Source organism: Oreochromis niloticus, linkage group LG20 (genome assembly GCF_001858045.2).
Source record: "Oreochromis niloticus isolate F11D_XX linkage group LG20, O_niloticus_UMD_NMBU, whole genome shotgun sequence".
NCBI classification, from domain to species: Eukaryota; Metazoa; Chordata; class Actinopteri; order Cichliformes; family Cichlidae; genus Oreochromis; species Oreochromis niloticus.
Window position 1 is genome coordinate 31,605,953 of NC_031984.2, and position 6,124 is coordinate 31,612,076.

Genomic DNA, 6,124 nt, shown 5'->3' on the forward strand with positions numbered 1-6,124 from the left:
AGCAGCACTAGGACAGCACTAGCTTGTGGCCTCCTAAGGTCACCTGACATTACAACAAATACCTTGCCTTTTGGCCTACAAAAGTTTGAATAAGTTAAGAAAATGGATGGATGGGTTCAGGTGGTAGACTGGGTTCACTGAATGAATGAGACTTGAAAGTACTTTAAGCACTTGACTGAGTAGAAATACACTATAGAAGTACTCAAAGGAGTTTGCAAAGAAAAAAGCGTCTGGACTTCTTTAAGTTGCTTGAAGACGTTTCACCGTTTCACGTCTTCAAGCAACTTAAAGAAGTCCAGACGCTTTTTTCTTTGCAAACTCCTTTGACTACGATGACCTGGATGACTGAGAACCTTCACAGACACTATAGAAGTACCAGTTGTAAGTGAATCAAACTTTGGATGCACACTCTTCTATACAGGTTTAAATCAGATATAGTAGAGCAGAGAGAAACTTTTTTTTCCCTAGGGAAAAATGTAAAACAACCTCCAGTGTCTAGATACATGTTATCTAAGTGAATGTTAAAAGAGATTTTGCTGCACTTGCTTTAGCGTCACCAATAAAAAAAACAAAATAAAAATCCAGCCTCAGACATGAAACACAAAACGCAGCTGGACCATTTTTAAGGGTTATACTGACAGTAGCAGTTGTAGTAGTCAAGCGTTTCTGGCTAAATGTATCCACAAGGTGCAGAAAAGTTCATTCATAGTTTCTTTTAATTCCTTTGATTTTATTCTCACTAAGAAATCATTACAGCAAGCTAAGCGCTAGCAAAGATTAACTAGCCTTAGCATACAAGCAGTTTTCAATGTCATATTTCAGCCCCAACATGAGTTTTGCTACTACAGCACCTTGAAGATACATGGGCTACAGTAATAAGACAAGGTTTATATAAACTTGCTCTTCAGCAAACAGAGGAGCATAAGCTCACTGTAACAGTATGAATATTACACTGTACATTGGTGGCTGTGAGTTATTGGATTTCACTGAGGAGTTTCCTTAGAGAAAAGGAGGCAAAGACAAAAATGAACACAGCTCACCTGCCCCGAAGCTTTCTGGTGCCTCAGTTCGCTATTTCACACACTCACACATACATACATACATACAGAGCCAAACTAACTTTCTTTCGCTTTCTTTTCCTCAGACTCACAGACTCACACAGACACACACACACTCTCTCTAACAGAGGTCGTCCAGCAGAGGCTGACTTCACCGCCTGTGTGAGTTCAGTCCTCGGTCCTGACGAGGAACGGTGGCGCGCTCAGCCACGCCGGGGGGAGGTGTCAGGCGGTCCCAGGTAAGCAGGAGCAGGTAGAGCTCATTCACAGAGCCCGACCACGCCCGCAGAGACCAAGGCCACTGGCAAAGTTCTCTCTGTACTTTAATTCTCAGTGTTGAAAAGTGTTGAATTTCCTGCACGGATGTGAGGTCAAACTTTTTCAAGAGAAAGCAAGCAAAAAAAAGTTGGAGCGAAAATGTTTACTGTTTATTTACTTCTGGATTCTACGTGGATTTCAGATTTAAATTCCAGTATTTTTTGGAGGGAAGTGGTTTGCTTTTACACATACTGTAGTGCCCAACTCTTAGTGTCACTTATTTATGTGGAATATGGAGCTCTTTCCAACTCTCCCTCTTTCATAGTGTAGACTACATTGCATATGCTTTTGGTAATGACAGTACAGCCTCCTTCAAGTGTGTGTTCCTTGTGTTTTACACACAGGTAACAATATGTTTCTGAGGTCTTACAAGACAGTGAGCATATATTTGATGAATATACACAAATACTCATGTGGCTTTTTATTTTTTGTGGTTTTTGGTGCATGAGCGTCACATACTACATTCTTTTTTAATACAGGAAACAAATCACAGAATATATATAGATGCAAGATTAATGCTATCCCTCTCATCACATGCTGCTCTATCTTGCTTCAAAGGTGGAAGATAGTAAGATAGCTCATCACTGACAGGATCTGAACCACAGAAATTATCAAGAGATGATGACAGTCTCAGTCACCAAAGTCATTATGTGGTGCCAGCCAAGTCAACTAATACATTTCACATATCTCAAACCAGCAGCTGCCCAACACTAGAACAGTCTACTTTGCAAGAAGTGTGTCAGCATCTTTTGTATATCAAGGCCTGCTGATTTACTTTTTTTTAGTTGTTGATGTTTTTTCTTTGGCCTATTTTGCTTTTTTTTTTTAAACATTTTCAAAAACATGGATGGATGGATGGATGTTCAAAAACATATATATAAACTAAAGTATGAGAATGGCACATGTGATACACGTACCATTTTGTGAGTCTAATTAAAAGCCAGGAGCAAAACTGATTACAGCCTCATACTACTTATTACAGGCATAAGAAACATCAGACTGAAAATTCTAACATTTCAGGAAGTTGCTATCTTACCAAGCAATGAAATAATGAATGTTGTATACAAAAATTCGGTGGGAATAAAAGGAATTGTAATGGAGTGAAGCCTGCTGCTCATTCATAGGAACAGCTCCAGCTGTGAAGGGTTATACATATGTAAATGCCCACTTCTCCTCATCTAATACATCAAGCGTGCTATTTAAAGCCACTCATTTTTATTACTGTTTCAAACTTTTCAAAATAAATAAAGCATTATCTGCTATAACTTAATATCTAAAACATCTACGCATTGTGCTTGAACTGATGTTGAAATAAGGCCAGGTCGGGTTTGTTTAATATCACGTTGTACCACAATGTACTTTCACTGTGGTAGTCTGCAAAAGACAAACCCTCTTAAGGAAACAGGAGTAGCTTAAAAGTTAAACATAAGACACTTCAAGAAGTTTATCTATCTCAGATCGATGGGTACTGTTTGACTTTCCTAGCATGCATGCCTTTGGACTGTGAGAGGAAGCCCAGACAGTTAGAGGGAGAGGTCACAGCCAGGATGTGAAGCTGTGCAGTGCTAACCAGCGTGTTACCATGGCACCCATGTCGGTGCCACTGTATCACTGCATTGCTTCCTGCTAATTTTCTCATCTACCACCCCATTCCCATCATTAATATATTTGTAAGAAGTGATGGATTCAGAGCCTATTTGCTAAACCTCATTTATATAATATTTGAGTTTTATGACTGAAATGTGTTTATACTGGATGGTGGAGAATGAAAGAGAACAGTACCTTTGGAGGTTGTACAAGCTAAAGTCCAGGAATGGCTGGAATGTATAATTATCAACAATACCAAATCTATTTCTTATACAAACATGAAAGTAAGCTGAGGAGACAAAGTTTTACAGTCTGTTATAAAGTACTGGTATACTCAAGCACTAAGAACAGCCGTCAACCAAAACTGAAACTGAAGAAACAAAAAGTTAAAAAGTAGAAAAGCTGAGGCAAGAAGCAAGGAGTTAGATGAGAATCCTGAAAGTCAACTGTAATTTTTTAGAGAAACAGCTGGTGTGGTTGACCTGATTGCTACACTAAGAAACATAAAATGACCGGCTGAGCACCAGGATTACTGTCTTCCTTCCATTCTGCACGTGCTTTGAGCTAATTTGTAGCTTGCAAGCATGAATGGTTGTACAGATGGTTTATAATGTGAAGATCCAGTCAGCTTTAGAGTGTTGGGAGTGAGAACGTGTTGTACAGTGTTAGGTAATGAATATAGACATGCACCATTACTCAGCATCCTCTGTAGGGGAGGGAAACAAACACACTAAAAGTTTACTGTACCACCGTGTATTGTTTTGTGGGAAGTTTTAAGGTTCGACAAAAACAAATAATTAAAAACCTGCCTACATCTGTCTCAGCTGAGTTAGATAAGCTGACAGCCGCCTTACAGCAGACAGCAGAAGGAAAAGGAGAGTAAGAAAAACAACACACCAATAAAGTTATTTCAGCTTTTACTTTGTAAATATGTAAATATGTACATACTGTGTTTGGTTAAAGATGACATTAGGTTATACAAGCATAAACAAGAATGACTAAAGTCACATGATGACCTTCAGTGCTAATCTAAGGCAATTACAGAGTGGAAGAGTGTTTTCTTCTCATTCAATATAACAATCAGCATTTGTAGTGTAGAACAAAACTTAACATGACAGTCCCCTCTAGTGGTGATTCATAACAACACTGACCTGCCATTAGCATTAGATGCCGTTACATTCAAAATATAAAAAGTTGAGGTGCATGTGAAGGTGAATGTGATAGAGAATAACATGATACACTTTAAGTGTTTTATTAAAAGCTGGTCTTTATCCATTGTTTTCCGTGTTGTCCTAAATTACTCACTGCACAGTGATTGCAGTGATGTTCTGTCTGACTGTGAGTAGTTACAAAAATGTGTGTTACAAAATTAGGTGGATAAAGTAACATTTTCCAAAGAATGAATGATTACTGACATATTTTCCGTAAAATAGTAAAAAGGTCAGTGTCACCCCCCCCCCCCCCCTTTTTTTTGCTTTTTAAAAAAATAAAAACAACAACTTTTTTTCATCTATTTTGAACAAATAACAATGAAAATAATATGCAAAAGCATCCATTTGAAAAGCAAAACTTGACATTTAGCAAATCAGAAGTACACTAATTCTAGTGTGGCGTACACAAAATAAATGAAAAATAAATGATGGAATGTGTTACATTGTTTTAATCAAAAAGAAATGTACCCCAATATAAAACTGAAGCTTCTTAAAAATGACACATACAGCCTACAGACAGAGTTGCAGGTAAGTTCTTGTTAAACTGTGGACACAGACAGCTATCCACCAGTAACACTAGTAAACTGTTTTTTGTGCTGTTCTTTGTCCATTAGTAAGAAAGAGAACATTTATTACACTGATGCACAAACAGAGCTCTGCAGCTCCAGAGGTTATGTGCAGGTTACGGCTTTTACCTTATTATATCTAATTAGCTATTTTAGCTTTTAGCTATTTTAGAAGCACATCGACTCTGAGCGCGCTCACACTTGGTTTTTCCGTAGTTCATGGATGGAGCTTATGTTGTTGTCCTCTTCTAAAATTACTTTCCACTTTGCATTTTTCATTTGTGTATGTGGACTTTGATAAATGAAAACTAATTCACTTTATTCATTCTATATTTTCACGAGTGCCTCCAAATCGATGCCCAAACACTGATTACAGGGAGTGCAGAATTATTAGGCAAATGAGTATTTTGTCCACATCATCCTCTTCATGCATGTTGTCTTACTCCAAGCTGTATAGGCTCGAAAGCCTTCTACCAATTAAGCATATTAGGTGATGTGCATCTCTGTAATGAGAAGGGGTGTGGTCTAATGACATCAACACCCTATATCAGGTGTGCATAATTATTAGGCAACTTCCTTTCCTTTGGCAAAATGGGTCAAAAGAAGGACTTGACAGGCTCAGAAAAGTCAAAAATAGTGAGATATCTTGCAGAGGGATGCAGCAGTCTTAAAATTGAAAAGCGTCTGAAGCGTGATCATTGAACAATCAAGCGTTTCATTCAAAATAGTCAACAGGGTCGCAAGAAGCGTGTGGAAAAACCAAGGCGCAAAATAACTGCCCATGAACTGAGAAAAGTCAAGCGTGCAGCTGCCAAGATGCCACTTGCCACCAGTTTGGCCATATTTCAGAGCTGCAACATCACTGGAGTGCCCAAAAGCACAAGGTGTGCAATACTCAGAGACATGGCCAAGGTAAGAAAGGCTGAAAGACGACCACCACTGAACAAGACACACAAGCTGAAACGTCAAGACTGGGCCAAGAAATATCTCAAGACTGATTTTTCTAAGGTTTTATGGACTGATGAAATGAGAGTGAGTCTTGATGGGCCAGATGGATGGGCCCGTGGCTGGATTGGTAAAGGGCAGAGAGCTCCAGTCCGACTCAGACGCCAGCAAGGTGGAGGTGGAGTACTGGTTTGGGCTGGTATCATCAAAGATGAGCTTGTGGGGCCTTTTCGGGTTGAGGATGGAGTCAAGCTCAACTCCCAGTCCTACTGCCAGTTTCTGGAAGACACCTTCTTCAAGCAGTGGTACAGGAAGAAGTCTGCATCCTTCAAGAAAAACATGATTTTCATGCAGGACAATGCTCCATCACACGCGTCCAAGTACTCCACAGCGTGGCTGGCAAGAAAGGGTATAAAAGAAGAAAAACTAATGACATGGC

The 6,124-nt window shown here is 39.2% G+C and overlaps 1 protein-coding gene across 1 annotated transcript in view; it reads right to left on the reverse strand.

The window, feature by feature from the left end:
• lamb2l (laminin, beta 2-like) overlaps positions 1-1,323 on the reverse strand; it is a 52,868-nt gene extending 51,545 nt beyond the window's left edge. Inside the window, exon 1 of the mRNA XM_005477946.4 lies at positions 1,041-1,323. The gene's annotated coding sequence lies outside the window, so the exon portion shown is untranslated. The remainder of the gene's footprint in view (positions 1-1,040) is intronic.
• Positions 1,324-6,124: the final 4,801 nt, after the last annotated feature.